Source organism: Lissotriton helveticus, chromosome 2_1, assembly GCF_964261635.1.
Source record: "Lissotriton helveticus chromosome 2_1, aLisHel1.1, whole genome shotgun sequence".
NCBI classification, from domain to species: Eukaryota; Metazoa; Chordata; class Amphibia; order Caudata; family Salamandridae; genus Lissotriton; species Lissotriton helveticus.
Genome location: NC_136059.1, coordinates 383,857,775 through 383,873,449, shown reverse-complemented (window position 1 = coordinate 383,873,449; position 15,675 = coordinate 383,857,775). Strand labels below are relative to the sequence as shown.

At 49.5% G+C, this 15,675-nt stretch overlaps 1 protein-coding gene across 1 annotated transcript in view; it reads left to right on the top strand.

Moving 5' to 3' along the window:
• The first annotated feature begins 9,835 nt into the window (after positions 1-9,835).
• LOC144817999 (complement component C6-like) overlaps positions 9,836-15,675 on the top strand; it is a 652,704-nt gene continuing 646,864 nt past the window's right edge. The window contains exon 1 of the mRNA XM_078675004.1: positions 9,836-10,030. The gene's annotated coding sequence lies outside the window, so the exon portion shown is untranslated. The remainder of the gene's footprint in view (positions 10,031-15,675) is intronic.

Here is a 15,675-nt window from a genome sequence, read left to right as displayed (position 1 = left end):
TGCTCTTTTCCCACTGATACCATGACCTCTGTACCTTGCCTGAAACTCCTCTACCTCAATGTTAAGGGCCTCAACTCCCCCAACAAGCAGCGCCAGGTATGGCGATATCTTCTATTGCAAAATCCTGATATCATCTTTTTACAAGAAACTCAACCCCTGAGAGAGGGCGTCCATCGCATGGCACATCCCTGATACCCTCTTCAATTCTGGGCCTCTGCGACCACCAAGTCGGCGGGGGTTGCCATTCTCTGTCGGGCGGGTATCCTCCAGGGGAACTCCAGGGTAGTCAGCAGCAAAAATGGCAGATTTCTCAAAGTAATGGTCAAGATTGGGCACCGCACTCTCACCCTGTGCAACATTTACACACTGAATCAATCTCGAGGCTCATTCTTGTGGGGTTTGTTACGAGAGCACATAACACACGATGACCCCAATCTCATTTTAGGGGGTGACTTCAATTTGGTTTGGGAGGCGGGACTTGACCGGAGCGAGGGCTCATTTCACTGGACGGAAGCCATGTCAGTGGCCTTGAAGCGGCAACTAACTGCACTAGGGATTATCGACATCTGGCGCTGCCATTCCCCGGACGCATGTGAGTACTCTTATTACTCTCATGTTCATCGCTCCTATTCGCGCATTGATTATCTCTTTGTCTCACACTTCCTCGTCAAGAACTCCTTTTTGGTGTCTACCTCTGATATCTCGATCTCTGATCACGCTCATGTGGAACTCCCCATCCACAACAGTTTCTCTCGCCCCAAACGTGCTTTCTGCTGGCGATTCCCCCCTCATATCCTCAGAGATCCCGTAGACATGGCGGAGCTTCGAAACGCTATCACATCCTACTTTGAGACTAACGATCTCCCGGAGACTCCACTCCCTGTACTCTAGGACGCATTCAAGGCCACAATTTGTGGCAGCATCACATCTATCGCTATTGCTCAGGCTCGCAAATCTCACTTGTTTGAAGACAAACTTTCGTGTGACATAAAGGCACTGGAGAGGCTAGATCAGGAGCCTCCTTTGGTGATACTTAAGAGGCGCCTTGCCATGCTCCGAGGCTAACTCCGGGCATAACGAACCAAGAAGGCCGAACACGCCCTTTTAGCCCTGAAACAGCGGTACTACGATGGGGGGGACAAGGTGGGCACAGTCCTGGCACGCTGCCTTCGAATGTGGGCAGCCAAGGCGCATATCACTAAACATAAAATGGGAGATGGCACTTGGGCCACTACTGAGGCTGCTAATCTCCAAGCCTTTCAGAATTATTACTCGTCACTCTATGCCTGGGAGTCGCTTCACCCGGACAAGGTATTGGCCACTATGGAGGCCTGCAGGTGGTCCCCGATCAGCAAGTATCACTCCCAATTGTTAGTGGAGCGTATTACTCCGGAGGAGCTCGTCGGTGCTCTAAAAGATCTTCCAAACAGCAAAACACCGGGCCATGATGAAGTACCTGTCACGTTCTACCGTGCCTTTCTACCACAGCTTCAATCTCATACGCTTCGCCTCTTCAACTCTTTCTCAAATGAAGTACGACCCTCCATGGATATGGCCCAAAATCGCCCGAATTCCCAAGCCGCGGAAAGATCTTACGCTCTCCTCCTCCTTTCTCCCCATTGCACTCCTGAACATAGATCTCAAAATGTATACCAAAATATTAGCTAAACGCCTCAGCGTACATCTCCCAGGCCTTATTGAGCCAGACCAGGTGGGCTTTATTCACCTAAGCCAAGTGGCGGACAACGTACACCGCATTGCACACCTGGTTGGAAAGGCTCATCATTGAAAGATACCCTCCTGATTACTGTCGCTCGATGCTGATGAAGAATTCAAGCGAGTAGACTGAGTATTTCTCCGAGCTGTCCTACAGAAAATAAGGTTAGATGATCCCTCGAATTATGGCCCCTTATATCTCCCCGCTTGCTCGGGTGCGGGTCAATGACAAGCTCACGCAACCCATCACCATACACAGGGGCACCAGACAGTGGTGCCCCTTATCGCCCCTCCTATTTGCCCTCTTAGTGGAACCACTGGCCATTAGGATCCGCCAATTTCCTGACATTACTGGCATCAAACTAGGGGGCCTAGATCACAAAATATCTTTGTTTGCGGACTACCTCCTTCTCACACTGTCAAGCCCACGTTCCTCTCTGCCTGCCTTGCACGAGTTGCTCCAATCGTTCGAACGGGTTTCACATCTCACAATTAACCATGCAAAATCATGGGCTCTCAATCTCAAGATCCCTGCGGGAGAGATCGTTGTGCTACAATCTCTTGTTACCTATCAAAGGGCATCCTACTGCATTCGCTACTTGGGTCTCAATCTGACCCCTAGCCTTGCTACTTGGTCCCAAGCCAACTGGCAGGAGTATAAAACTGCCTTAATAGCTGACTTAAGAGAGTGGAAGTCCCTACCACTTTCCTGACTGGGGCGCTTGAACACGGTCAAAATGTCGATCCTTTCAAAGATACTCTACCTTTTCCAGATGCTACCCACACCCATCAGGAAAATCAAATTCAGGCTTTTCAGCATGAGCTAACCGCGTTTATATGGGGAGGGAAAAAGCTGTGTTTCTCTAGTAAAATACTCATGCTCCCACGCGACAGTGGAAGGTTGGCATGCCCCAATCTATTGTAATATTATTGGGCGTCACACCTCCGCTTCATCTCGGAGTGGATGGCTTGCGAGAGCGAGAAAGTTTGGTTTCATATGGACAGGGCAGTGACCTGTCGTCCCATTTGGGACCTCGCTTGGCTGTCTCGTGACGCACGCTCCCTAAGCACTTATATCGCGGTCCCTACTAAGACCGTGCTTGAGATATGGGATAAATTGACAACACGTAAAGGCCTCAAATCCTTCCCATCTCTTCACACTCCTATAGCTTGCAACTCTCGCTTCCCGCTGGCCCTTCCCCCTCCCTATTTCTCAGACTGGACGGAAGGGGGATGTAGGACGATTCCTGATCTGTTTGCAGGGGATACCCTAAAAACTTTCGAACAATGCAAACGAGACTTTCAGTTATCGGAGGGGGCGCAGTTTCAGTATAATAAACTTCGGCACTGGGTACAAGCGTCCACTCGAGTATTCACCTAGTTCGAACGGCTGGTACGTGCGTTCGATAACTCTAGGGGACTAAAATCTCGTACATATCACGTTCTCCAACATTCACAGCGAACTGCTTCACACCACTACCAGCTGCGGTGGCTGTCAGTAACTGACATAGATATAGCGCCCACCCAATGGGAACACTTATGGCGCGACATCCCGAAGATCTTCCATAGCATACCCCAACGGGAATCTGCCTATAAGGTAATGCCACAATGGTACTACACCCCTCACAAGCTGCATAAAATGTTTCCTGCTTCTTCGCCTCTATGCTGTTGCTGCACCAGCGCACCAGGGGATTTCCTACACATTTGGTGGAAGTGCCCACTCTTGACCATTTATTGGAAGGAAGTTCTGAGTCATATTCGACAGGTATTAGGCTACCCGCTGCCTGAGAACCCACTTACGATTGTCCTAGGCCTCAGACTGGTGAACCTGTGTGCCATGACTCGCTGCTATCGGCACCTCAGCCTCCACATGCTCGGTGCTGCTAAGCAAATCATTGCTCTTCACTGGAAAAAGGCAGAAACGCCGCCGATTAACGTTTGGTTCACCCGCCTGTGGCATACAGCGGCAATGGTGCTACTCACAGCAAGTCTGCAATTACAAGACACGCCTGGTGGCTTATCTAAATCGACTGGAATATGCTAGACTACAACCACCATGATTACGGGCTCTACGCCTCTTTGAAGACGCAGTATACCACCCAGACCCAGAAAGTCTCTAGAAGCCCACAGAGGGACCAATTCAAACGGTGCGCTGGGTGGCCTCTCCCTCTCAGAGCCTGAGAGCTCCGACGCCCCCCCCTCCCCATAGTGGACCCTGACTCTTACTCGTCTGTCATTGGAGACAGCCGGTGGGTATAGCTGTTGTAGCGCCGGCACCTTTGTGGATCAACACCCTGGTAGAGTTTGACTCCCCTCGTCCCTCCGCCACACCTCACACACCCTTTTCCTTCCTTTCTGCTCCTTCTTACATCCTTTTCCCTTACTTTATTGTTTTCAGGATAGGCATTATCAGCCTGATTCATGTACGGGCCGTTTTGCGTGGCTCTAATAGCGAATCATAGCGACTCGCTATTGAGGACACGCAAAACGGCATTCATGTAGGAATTGCTAAATCAATAGCGATTCCTACATGTTCTCTATTTGCGAGTAGCAATTTGCTACTCGCAAAAAAAGGAATAACTCCCCATTCATTCCTATGGGCCAAAAGGCCCATAGGAATGAATGGGGAGTATCCCTCATTTGCGAGTAGCAATTTGCTACTCGCAAATCAGATAGCGATTTTAAGGGTGCCAGGGGTGCCCAAAGGACACCCTGTAGCACCCCTAAAATGCACAATTGAACAGGTGTTGCGCACACACATGTCCAAAGGACATGTGTGTGTGCAACATGCAACTTAGAAAAATGCTTTTAAAAGCATTTTTCTGAGTTTTTGCTATTTACCGAGAGGTCTGACCTCTCGGTAAATAGCGGCCCAAAAGTGCTAAATCGCAATTTTTTATTGTGTCATGAATAGCATTTGAGGAATCTCTATTAGAGATTCCTTAAATGCCATTCCTCGCAAATATGCGAATTCTTAAATAGCGATTTTTGCATTTGGGATGATGAATACCAAATGCAAAAATCGCACTCGCAAAGGGCCAGATTCTCAGAATCTGGCCCTTTTGCGAGCGCTTTTAGCTACATGAATCAGGCTGATAGTGCCTGGGGTCGGAATGGATCGCTTCAAGCTGGAGCTCTACTACACCAAGGATTAGGGCACCGCAGCAAGATGACACACAACGTGAACACACTGCTTCTAGGCCTCTCCTGATGCGCACGATGGAAAAACTGCCCATGTCTAACTGGTAGGTGAGTCGGTCATCAGCAAAATGGACACCTGCTCAGCGCCCACACCTTCCTGGGACCACCTTTTATCTGATCGGGCCAGTCCCACACCACCAGTTTTCTATTTAACCGCTGTGCTTAAATAAAATGAGCTTTTCGAAAAAAGACAAATACAAAATGCCATGCCTGAAAGTCACAGCCCGAACCTCGCTTTGCTGCAAGAGCGTTGTAAGGGTTAACAGTTTGGCCTGGGCACTAACAGCCTGATTCATGTACGGGCCGTTTTGCGTGTCCCTAATAGCGATAAATAGCGACTCGCTATTGAGGAAACGCAAAACGGCATTCATGTACTTTTCGGGGAAAAAATAGCGACTCGCACGCGGGCGCTAAAGCCGTTAGCGACCGACAAAAAACGCAGAAAAATCGCTATTTCCGGCTGCCTGCGATCGGGATAGCGACTCGCAATCCCGATCGCACGGGATAGCGACTCGCAATCCCGACCGCACGGGATAGCGACTCGCAATCCCGTGCGATCGGGAATGCGAGTCGCAATCTCGCGGGATCGGGAAAACGGGAAGACGCATTACGAGCACCGTGATGACATCACAACCAGGAAGCAGCCAAATCCCACCCCCAAACAACACAGTGACGCTATCAGTCGAGTGTTGAAGACCGAAAGCTGCCGCTAAACCGCCGTTAGCGACTCACAACCCCGCCGAAATAGCGACCGACATGTCGGACGAACCCCAGCCAGGCCCCAGCAACAGCGCTGGCCGCAAGCGCAAACTGAAATTCTCCGAACAGGAGCTGGAGAACCTCATCGAAGGGGTGGTGGCCAACCACGACCAGCTGTTTGGTGCCAACTCCCGGAGGGTCCCAGAGCAGGAGAAGAGGAGGATATGGGTGGGGATTGCCTCCAGTGTGAACTCTGTGGGCGTTGCGGACAGGTCTCTGGAGGAGCTTAAAAAGCGGTGGTACGACCTCCGGGGGCATGCCAAGGAGAGGGTGGCGGAGCGCCTTGGTGAGGCATCAGGCACCGGAGGTGGTGGACCGACTGTCCCACCCAACACCCCCCTGGAGGACCAGGTAGAGGACACCTTGGAGAGGGAGGCGTGTGTTGGCGTGACCCCTCTGGACTCCTCCCGCCCCACCCAAGACACCCAAGGTAAGTGGCATGCGACTGCGACCCTGTCCCCTATGACCGCCCCTGACCAAATAGGCTCACTCATTGGCCCTTAGTCATGCCTATGTTGTGCATCAGGAAATGCCCTGAAGCATTGTGGGAGACGTAGTATGTCCACAATGTAGTAGTACCACAATGCGCCCAGAAAGGTTCCAAAGTGCGCAAATACACAGCCACCCAGGGAATGACACCCAGCATGCATGTAACATCTGCACGTCTGACAGTCACATGCACCTAATGAGTATCCACTTACCCTCACAGGTGCGGGTGACAGCAGTGACAGTGAGAGGCTGCTGATCGATGAGGAGGCCCAGGAGGAGGAATCCCTACCTGATACACAGCCACCAGCCCCTGCAGCAGCGACAACACCAGCAGCCAGGCCCCCCGCCTCTGCTGCTACAACACCTGCAGGCCCACCGTCTGCCAAGGCCAGGCCCCCCGCCTCTGCTGCTTCAACACCTGCAGGCCCACCGTCTGCCAAGGCCAGGCCCCCCGCCTCTGCTGCTACAACACCTGCAGGCCCACCGTCTGCCAAGGCCAGGCCCCCCGCCTCTGCTGCTTCAACACCTGCAGGCCCACCGTCTGCCAAGGCCAGGCCCCCCGCCTCTGCTGCTTCAACACCTGCAGGCCCACCGTCTGCCAAGGCCAGGCCCCCCGCCTCTGCTGCTTCAACACCTGCAGGCCCACCGTCTGCCAGAGCCAGGCACCCCACCAATGTGCCTCCAGTGGCTGCCGCACCTGCAACACCAGCTGCTACAACACCTGCAGCACGTCCAATAAGATCTGGGCCAGCCACATCCGCTACACAGCGGCCCAACAGCAGGCGGGGCAATGGGCATCTCCATGCCTGCATGAGCGTGGAGCGGCGCATGCTCCGCATACACCAGCGGCAGTCCCAGCAGCAAGGAGCAATCCAGCTCCAGCTTCATAAGATAGGCCGCAATGTGGCTGGAGTCGGGGAGAGGATGGACCGCATGACGGCGGCCATGGACCGCATGACGGCGGCTATGGAAGACAACACTGCAGCGCTGGTGAAGCACCGCAGTGTTGCAAGCAGGCGCCACCACCAGTTGCTGAGCCGGCTGTCCACCTATAGCCGCTCCAATTATGTCTCGGCAAATGCCACCACCCTGCTTGCGCGGCGCTCGTTGACCCAGCAGCACCAACTGGTCCAGTGCTGCGAGGATATTACCCGGGTGCTGGAGCATTTGACCACCGCCGTCACCGCACTGCACGCACCTGTGCTACCGGCAATTGTGGGGGGTGATGATGCTAGTGAGGGTGCCTCCAGTGTCAGCAGCCACTCTGCCACGCAGGCCCCCCCACCTAGGCGCAGCACAAGGGCTACGACTGCTCCAGCTGCCCAGGATGAGGAAGAGCCTCACAGGCGCCTGGGGATTGTGCGCCGGAGGCGCCAATGACATTGTGTCAGGGACACAGGCGCAGGCTGAACTTAAGCCTGCCATGGACCGTCTCATGCAGTATGCATGAATACTGCATTTTGTAAATAGTTGTTACCAAGACCCTTTTTTTGTGTGATTATAACAAATACATTTATTTTGGTGCACACATACGCCTTGTGTAATCATTACAGTTTGCATGCAATTGTGATATGTGGGGTGGGGGAAGGGGGTGGGCTAGAAATTGTTAGCTGTGATGTGGTTGCGACGTCTGTGGCCTTCAGCTGGGTTCTCCCCGCGTGCATGGTGCGCATGTGCTGGTGGCCGGTCGTCCCCCTCAGATTCACTGCCTGAGATGTCAACTGGTATCCGGCGCTTGGTTGCAATGTTATGAAGCATTGCACAGACAGCCACAATGCGGCAGCACGCTGCAGGACTGTAATACATGGCCCCACCTGTCTTGTGCAGTATACGGAACCTGCTCTTGAGCAGGCCAAATGTCCTTTCAATACAGTTCCTTGTCCGGATGTGCGCAACATTGTAGCGGCGTTGCTGAGGTGTGGCAGGGTTGAGGTAAGGGGTCAGGAGGTATTCCCGTAGGGCGTAGCCACTGTCACCTGTATGAGAGGAGCAGATGTTGATTGCCTGTGCAGCGCAGTTACTTCATAGCAATGTGACATTGTCGACAAAGTGTACTTACCAAGTAGGTGTCCTTCCCCAAACTCTCCCCTGATCAGTCGTGTGTGGAGTCCGCTGTGCCTGAAGATGAAGGAGTCATGGGTACTCCCTGGGTACTGGGCCACAATGTCAGTGATGATGGTCTTGGCATTGCAGACCATCTGTATGTTGAGGGAGTGGTACGACTTCCTGTTGCGGTACATATACTCCGTGCCAGCTGGTGGGCAGATGGCGACGTGGGTACAGTCTATGCAGCCAAGGACATGGGGAAAATGGGCAACATTATAAAATTGTAGTTTTGTGAGGTCCAAATCCTGTTGGCTCGTGGGAAATGTGATGTGCCGGTGGAGCTGGGTGAGCATGGCGTCAACAAAAGTGTGGAGGCAGCGTGACATGGTGGGCTGGGATATCCCCCCAGCAGCGGCTACTATGCCCTGGAAACTGCCGGATGCCAGGAGGTGCAGGCTGCACAATACCTGCACATGTGTGGGCACAGAATTGTTTCGCCTTGTTGGGTGCTGCATGATGGGGTCGAGTTCTTGTATCAGCCAGGTGATCATTTCCCCATTCAGCCTGTATTTAGCATAAATCTGTTCTCTGGTTTGCCCCAGCAAGGTGACCCGCTGCCGGTAAATCCTTGCCTGCCTCATGCGTCTCCTCCGTGCTGCTCGCTGTAGCCTTCGCCGCCTCACCACCATGTACATCCCAGGCATTGTGGAACGCCTATTGCTGCTGCTGAATGTCCTTATGTGTGATTGGTCAGGCCTGGACCTGTTGGTGATTGGCTAACAGTTTTTCAAATTTTGGTTAATCATGGCTTTTATGGTTACCACCTGCTTTGAGTTGTCCTTAAATTGCGCCGCGCAAATGTGCGATTTAGCGCTTTTTCGCTAATGTATTTCTTTCATGAATGCCGATTGAGACAATATTGCGTTTCGCTATTCAATTCGCAGATTCCGTGGTTGGTCGCTATTTCATTATCGCTAATGCTCGACTTCCCGGAGTCTGCGACTTTTACAGCGTAATCGCTATTCCGCTCGCTATTATTTTTTAGCGATTTCGCTATTTCGTACTTGAATGCCGATTCCGTGTTTTGCACCCGCAATTGCGTTTTCGCAGCCATTGCGGGCGCTATTTCGCTTCATGAATCAGGCTGTATGATTCATTAGTATCATTCAGTGCGCGAGGCACCTCACCCCAGCCCAGAGCACATTAAGGCATGGCTTCGGCCCTGGTTTACTATGCGTTGAACGACAAAAGACACAATTTGCATGACCTGCATTTAAAAAGCAACAGCGTTTGAGACGCTACAGCTGCGGGCTCTCTACCGTATATGGCGTAAAGTGGGCACGGAAAAAACTCGCCCTGCAATGCAGATGTTCATAGTAAAAAGTTGAATTAGGTTTTTAGACTTCCAGTGTTCTCTAAACAAGAGATGTTTATGCACAGATGAACTCGCGGCTTCCTTGAAATTGAAATAATTCAAAGTGTTTGATTAATCACCGACTTTCCCGATACAGTTTTCAGATCAGTTTACAGTGGGGCATTCCGCCAGCACCCTCCTCCCTCGGGTGGTTTCGCAATGGTCGGAGACGGACGTTGCTTTCTGTCCACAGATCCATGTTTGCCTGTTACACAGACCTTGACTCGAGGGGTTTAAATTCCTAACCAGAGCAAATAAAAGCAACCTGCTGCGGGTGGGGGGCTCCCTCGTTCCAAAAGCGGCAGCGCTTCAACCGAGGACGACGTCCAAGAAGGTGTCCGTAGGCCGAGGAAAGCTGCCTCTTTCGCTTCATTACCTTCACACTGGGACCAGACTTCTTACAAGGTGAGGCCCCCCCACCCGGGAGAAAAATATGGATTTACTTTAGATTCAATCACTTCTTTAATACTTTATTCATGTAAATTGTGGGGTTACACCTTTTGCCAACGCTTAATAAATCCGCAATACATTTTTTTAATCAAATACATATGCATTGACTCACTAGAGGCCACAAGCTGGCTTTTTTCCTACTCAGGCTGATTACAAGTTCCAGAGTGCATACTCTGCATACAGAATGTACATTGCTGCGGAGTAAAAGTGCTCTAGAATCCTGAAATTATTAATAAAACCTAAGAAAATAAAGACTAGCTTTGCAGATACTGATTCACATGATGTAAACCACGCACAATTCCTAATTCAGTGGGATTTTATGCTTAACCAATGCTCTGAGCAAGTGGCAAATATATGCTGCGGCCTCTGTGTGAGGGAAGCGGAGGTAGGCGGTGGCAGGAGTAAGTGAGGGAAGGAAGGGGAACTTTTGTTCTGGCAGAAAAAAACAAGAGACTTGGCTGATGGTGCTGGATCCAAAAACAGACTTACGCAATTTTAGCGGGAGGAAGTTCCACCTAGTTAAATCGGTTCTGCTGTCCCAACACTCTGAAAACTGGGTGTGGAAACACCAGTCCACTCAGAATCAGACCGAGCGGAACTCAAAAGGGTAATTCTGCTCTGTCGGGACTCCTAACCAGGGCTCATTGTTCATTCACAAGCAGGATATAGATTTAGAGCAGGGTAATAACGAGTGTCTAATCTAACGAACAATTAAGAAGTAGAATTTCTTCCCCAAAAAGAAATTCCAAAGTGTATTCGACTTTATTGACTAGATTCTCCAGGATATGGAATGATTTTGCATTATCGTTAAATTCTATATCATACCTATTGCCTTTATCTTCAAGTTAGATGCCGTCAGAAGTATTGCAGGGCAAGCACTCATTCTTTTTCCGCTAATATTTCGAGCAGTGCATGATGAAGTGTATTTCGAAGTTAAGCCCACCACAGTTAACTTTAACGAGCGGATCATCCTCCCTGCACTTAACTTTGAAACACAAAATGATGGTATTCGGGATCAGAAGGACGCAGGTGTCCGCTCCTCATTGAGAATCATTTTAAAAGGATCAACAAGAGAAGTTTTAGATTTCAACATGTGAGTTGGTGTTAATAAAATGTAGCGGTGGGCACACCAGTAAATTGGCAGAGGGAGCCAGGGGGCTGGCTAGTCTTTAAAAGTAAATAAGGTCGCTAGTTATACATGCCTTTTATTGGACACTTTCATTTACTGCCTATTTTCTTTATGTATTCATTGCCATTTATAATACCTAATCTTTTTCTTTAAGATGTATTTTATTGTCATATCCATTGTTCTGCTTTTTCTTTTTCCTTCCCCTTTTCCTCTCAATAAAATCAAACTTAAAAAAAAGTAAATAAGGTCATTTCTTCAAAATTATTAAGTGTTTCCGTTGTCAATTGGACTGAATTACTTCACAGTGCCCTGAAACTGGTCGCCGAAGGAAAATGAGGCACTGTGAAGTAAAGATTTGGCTTGGCTCACAAAACATGGTTAAGTAATGAAGCAGGAATTTGAGCCCAGGTTTCCTGGTTACACATTGCAGAATCAATTCGGCTCTGAGATGGATATTTCCTTCCATTTCACATTTAACAAATAAGGGCCAGATTTCCTATTGCATTGCCCTTGCGTCACACATGGTGCGACAAGGTCAACGCAATACTTAAGTCGCATTTACCAAGCAACGCAAGGCCACATTGCATGGTAAATATGGAGAAACAGAAGGCAGTGCAAGTCGCTGCCTTGCGTTGTTCTGCCCTGGTAAGGCTGTTCCCACACATCCACCCATGGAATTTGGCGCATTCCCATATTTACCAAGACTGGTAAACCTGTGAATGTGTCAAAATGCTATGCCTTCCCTGGAAGGCGAAACTAGGAGAAATATCCTTAGAATGGAGAAGTGGCTCAGGTGTTTTGCAGCCCGTCCCAAGAGGGGAAGGGATGAGCCCCAGCCCAACATGGGGCTCCAGACTTGGGTGGCTTGCCAATATTCAAAGAATTATGAAGGAGATTAATTGAGAGTGTAATTATTGGACAATTAACACTGTTCTGAAGTCATATAATACACTTATACCTAAAAAACAATTATTGGTTTACATCAGTCATTAAATGCCTACTCCAATGTTATTGGCTTGAGCCCGAGGCATAACAATTAGTCCCGACATTCTCCGGACACGTTCCCATTCCCTGTGAGGCCTATGTTTGGGATGTTGATTCAAGCAGCCAAGCCTTCCTCCTCAAGGCCAAGGTAAGTACGTCTCTTCCATCTTATTCTTCCCCTCTTCCTCCTATTGGAGGCCACATTGCTGTTTTCCCCCAAAATGTGTGCAAAATAACTTCAGACCATTGAGTTCTAGAGACAGTCTCTCTCTACCGGATCACCTTTTGGGCCTCTTCCTCTCCAATGCAATGATCCTCTGCCCATTCTTCTGACTCCGTAAGAAGCTGCCCTTGTATTTATTTATTTATTCATAAAGTTTCATATAGCGCGAACATGACACCTACGGGTATCAGAGCGCTTTACAATAATCAAGGCGACATGCATGAAAATAAATGCCTCATTCATGAGGAATAGGGTATGGGAGAATTCCCTAGAGGGAAAACAACAGGTTTCCAGGCGGACAACAACCCATGGAACAACATAAGAACTTAGTTTGTGAGAAATAAGCATGCGAGCAGGCTACGGGATAAATCATGTCCTGGGGTATAGTTTATGCATTCTATGGCATAAATTTGTTCATCAAGTAAAATAATTTTTATTTATTTCTTGAATGAAGCAATTGAGCAATTCATTCTGATTTCATGCGGAAGGGCGTTCTAGATTCTCGTGGCCATGCCTAAGAAAACACGGTTATATGTTTTTTTTTTACAAAACCTTTGATGGTTTCAGCAATAGGGAGCTAGTGCGTCTGGATGTTCTGCCACCACCAGAAAGCTCTTGTTTTTGTACAATGTATCTCGGAGTATTGAAATAGAGGGCTTCATGGGTCATGCAAGCAATTTTCAAATGAATACTTGCCTCATATGGAAGCCAGTTAAGAGATTTCAGGTCAGGAGTGATGTGATTTTTTCTTTTTGAACCCGTAATGAGCCTAACAGCAGAGTTGAGGGAGGCCTTCAGGGGCGCCAGCCTAGCTCTGGGTAGGCCGCATAGGGTTGCACTCTCATAGTCCAGCCTGGGAATCACTCGAGGTTGAACTGCTGTTCAACCTCGAGTGCTGTTCAGTCTGCTGACTGAGGTCGTCCGGGGGAAGGAAGAGTTTTATTTTTCTTAAGATGCTCGTGTGGAAGTTCGCTCCTTTGGTGGCAGAGTTGATTGGCTCCAGTATGTTCAGAGTCTTGTCTTATGTTATTCCAGAGATATCGTTGACTCTATAATGTGAGGTATGCAATTCAGCGATGTTAGTTGTTTCATCCATTCTGCTATGTACGTTGAGTGTTTGGGTGGGGTGCTTAGGAGGAATTCTGTTTTGAGAGCAGTTATTTGGAGGTGGTTATCAGTCAGCCAATTTTGTGTTTTTATAGGGTTGAGTTTAGAGACCTAAGGGCATATTTACAAGGGGATATCACCACTAAAATGTCACTAAAAGTTACGTTCTGGTGGCAATTTCCCCGTCTCCTATTTACAAAGTAGTGTTAAGCCACTTAATATGGCTTAAGGCTGCCTTGTAAATAAGGCCCCTTTTCACACTACACTTAGCGTGAAAGGGGCATGCAGTGGGTATTCCGCCGCAACACCCATTGCTTTTTGATGCTGCCCTCATAATGCCAAATCTGCCAAACTGCCAAAACTGCACTTAATTTGCCATCAGCACTATAGCGCCAGGAGGCGCAGATAAAAACTTGCAGGGGCTCCCGCAGCGCAGGACTCCCTCATACTGCCAAAGATGCCAAACTGCCAAAATTGCCCTTAATTTGTCTGCGGAGCCCGCTGGGGGCCAAGGACCGAACCATGAGCTTAGCGGAGTACCGCGGAGGGAGCAGGACTACCACTCCCAGGGTCCTTAGTGCCATCACGCAGCTGTGATCAGCACTAGAGCACCAGGAGGCACAGATTAAAACTCGCAGGGGCTCCCGCAGCGCGGGACACCCTCATACTGCCAAAGCTGCCAAACTGCCAAAACTGCCCTTAATTTATCTGCTGAGCTCGCTGGGGGCCAAGGACCGTACCAGGAGCATAGCGGAGGGATGTATGACGTTACAACGCATACTTTTACAACGCATGCCTTTACAACGCATTTTTTACAATGCAAAATCCTTTACAACGCATTCCATTACAAAGCATGCCATTACAACAAATTTTCTAGAAACTACCATTACAACGCATTCCATTACAATGCATACTACCTTTACAACGCATAACGTTACAACGCATACCATTACATTGCATTTATGGTAATTATTAACCCCTTCGCTGCTGGCCCGTTTCCGCCGCTGTGCGGTAAACAAACAAACAGGGCGGGCCGTGACGAACCCCAGCCGTCATCAGCACACAAGCACCGCGGAGCGTGACGGCTGGGGTTCGTCACCAGAATGCAAGGGGTTAAATAGTATAGGGGTAAAAATTAGTATTCTAACTTCGGTGGATTGCAACAGTAGAGTAATTGTTGGATAGTGTAGGGGTAAAAATTACTATTCTAACTCCAGGGGGTGCAACAGTAGAGTAAGTGTTGGATAGTGTAGGGGTAAAAATTACTATTCTAACTCCAGCGGGTGCAACAGTATGGTAAGTTTTGGATAGTGTGAGGGTACTATGCGGTGTGATGGTATGCGTTGTAATGGTATGTTTTGTAATGACTGTGTTGTAATGACTTGCGTTGTGATGGTATGCGTTGTAATGGTATGGGTTGTAATGACTGCTTTGTAATGGCATGCGATGTAATGGATCTTGCGTTGTAAAAGTTTCGTTGTAATGGTAGTGCGTTGTAAAAATTGCGTTGTAAAGGTTGTTTCCCATAGCGGAGTACTTCGGAGGGAGCAGGACTACCGCTCCCAGGGTCCTTAGCGCCGTCGCGCACATGCCATCAGCACTAGAACGCCAGGAGGTGCAGATAAAAACTTGCAAGGGCTCCCGCAATGCGGGACGCGCGCGGGCCAAGGGCGGGCCCGTCCTTGCCCGTCATTGCCAGAAAGAGGCAGGGCAGGGTAACCCCCCTTTCATCTGAGGTTGTGAATTCTTCTACAGCATTTGGAGATTGCTTGCAGGTACTGTCCGCTTCTTGTTGCTCCAGTCATTTGAGCTTGCTGGCAGTACTGGTGCTCCATTGCTAGCAGTATATTCCTCACATACTATGCCCTAATGCGTCATTACAACGCTTTGCTTTGCCCTAATGGTTCGTGGAGAAGAGTGGCTCAATGGTTAGAGTGGCAGACCCTGATGCAGAGGTCTAGACCTGGACCAGGGTTCAATTCCCGCCTCGGCGGGTCTTGGGCTCAATTTCCTCGGACCTAATAATTCTTGCCTCGGTGCCCATTCTAATCATGGGTGCAACTCTGGGCAATAGCTTGCTTAATCTCCACAATGGCCCCAACAGCGCTGGGATGCCTGGCTTCACCTTGGGGGTGCCCAGGAGTGGGCACTTCACAG